We start from the raw sequence: 2,278 nt of genomic DNA, 5'->3' as shown, positions 1-2,278 counted from the left end.
GGGGTTTCACCATGTTGGCCAGGATGGTCTTGATCTTTTGACCTCATGACCCGCCCACCTCGGCTCCCAAAGTGCTGAGATTACAGGCGTGAGCCACCATGCCCGGCTTTATGTTACTGTTTTTAAGGACCCAGATTTTCAGTGTAAGAGAAGAGATAAAAATACAGAAACAAATAAGAAAAAATTCTATCATGTTAAACTTGAATTACTTTTATAGTTCAAAAGTCTGATGATTGGGTGTCATGCTCATGTGTGAGACATGCCTCCCTTAAGCCTTGTTATGATGTCAGCACATTACCTGTCTAGATATATTTTTTAAACACGTGAATTAGAAATATATCAATATCTATCAATCAATCAATCAATCAATCAATCATCTATCTATCTCACATTCTAGCTACATCACTGAAAGAGCCTAGAAACAGTGACACCCAGGAGCTGAGATCTCAGTTTCTAAAGGCCATTCCCTACAAAAAGAACTGTGGCTACCTGGAGAAATTATAGACTTCCAAGTTTGGGGCACTAGAGAAAAAAGGGTATCCTGAGATATCTTCCTGTGCCAGAAAGCCAGGATACACTCAAAGTCTAATTAATGGGGACACATCAAAAGGGCACAGGCCAGCTTGAAGTTTCACTAAAAGGACAGATAAGACCCAAATTTAAAATTATCTTGTCAAGCTGGAATGCTCAACCAAACCAACATGATGAAAATTAACAGGGATGACTGTGAAATACTGGATTTAGAATTAAAATCAGCTTCATAGGTACAGGATAGGATTCAACCTGCCTGACAGCAGATCATCTGAAAAAAGCACCAACATTTTAGAGTTGAATATGAAACTAAAGTGAAATGAGATTACTAAAAAAACTAACCCAATATTACAAGCAGCACTGGAAATATTTAGGAGGGAGATCATGTGGGGTAGAAATCTTATACTCTACCAAATAAGGCCCACTGATATTTAGTTTTAGGCACTATATATGAAGAGAACTATTCTAGACATAATAACTCTCCCTCCTCCTCATAGCAATTTCTACTTTTTAAACACCTCCCATATGCCATGCACTATATTAGATGTTTTTACAATGTGTTCTCCAATTTAACCTCACAACCACTCTACTGTGGTGGGTTCAATTATAATCCTCATTTTACAAGAAAATGGAGGCTTGAAGAGATTAAGTAACTATCTATGTTAGACAGCTAACAAAGGTAACTTGTATCTTAAAGTTGCCTGATTCCAAAGCCTGTGGCCAGAATGGTAAAAAGTCTGGAAAAAGGAAAAAGTCACATAAAAACACCCCATTAAAGACAGTAAGAGTTTTTGAGCATGGAAGAAGAAAAGATTATGGAAACACTTGGAGGTATTTTCAAATATTTTAAAAAGATGACAGCTCCATTCTTTAACAAGTGAACTTCCTTGGGAGGTGAAGCACCTGTCAGGGCTATTGTAGATACGACTTTGGCATTGGGAGTGGAAGTTCCCCATGGATTCTACCTTAACATCTGCTGCAACTCCAGTTCAGCATGCTATAGGCAAAATTTCTGTTATGTTACTGATCTCCTGCCATACCTCTCACCTAAGCCTCAAGGGCTACAACTCTTGTCTAAGCCCACACAATATAGCTTTGTTACAATATTCCTTCTGTTCCACTGATTCCAAAGCCATTCCTATTACCAAAGGATAGGAAAAACTAGACTAGGGAGAGGATGCGGCTGTCAAACAGAGCAGAGAGATGCAATCCAGGCTTCAGGTCAAGGAGAGCAGAGATGCAGTCAGGGCCTCTGGTTAAAAAGAGCCAGCTGCAATTATGGCCCCAGTTGAAGAGACAGACTTGAGCATAACAAGCAGCTATTCTAATTGTCAAACAGAGCAGGCAACCAGGATTAACCATAACACATAGCAAGGAAAGGCCTCTGGCAGAAATGAAATGATAAAAATCTAGCACTGAAAGAAAGACGCCGCTTTGAGAATACATAGAAGCCAAGACAGAATTCTGCAATTAGTAATGACCTTGAACCAAGAACAGGTATTGGCCGGGCGCGGTGGCTCAAGCCTGTAATCCCAGCACTTTGGGAGGCCAAGACGGGCGGATCACGAGGTCAGGGGATTGAGACCATCCTGGCTAACACGGTGAAACGCCGTCTCTACTAAAAAATACAAAAAACTAGCCGGGCGAGGTGGCGGGTGCCTGTAGTTCCAGCTACTCGGGAGGCTGAGGCAGGAGAATGGCGTGAACCCGGGAGGCGGAGCTTGCAGTGAGCTGAGATCCAGCCACT

General features: G+C 41.5%; 1 protein-coding gene across 1 annotated transcript in view; it reads right to left on the bottom strand.

The window, feature by feature from the left end:
- HSPBAP1 (HSPB (heat shock 27kDa) associated protein 1) overlaps window positions 1-2,278 on the bottom strand; it is a 47,918-nt gene that overhangs the window by 7,427 nt on the left and 38,213 nt on the right. The window lies entirely within an intron of this gene.

This window comes from Mandrillus leucophaeus, unplaced genomic scaffold (genome assembly GCF_000951045.1).
Source record: "Mandrillus leucophaeus isolate KB7577 unplaced genomic scaffold, Mleu.le_1.0 Scaffold123, whole genome shotgun sequence".
NCBI classification, from domain to species: domain Eukaryota; kingdom Metazoa; phylum Chordata; class Mammalia; order Primates; family Cercopithecidae; genus Mandrillus; species Mandrillus leucophaeus.
This window is presented reverse-complemented; position numbering and strand designations above follow the sequence as displayed.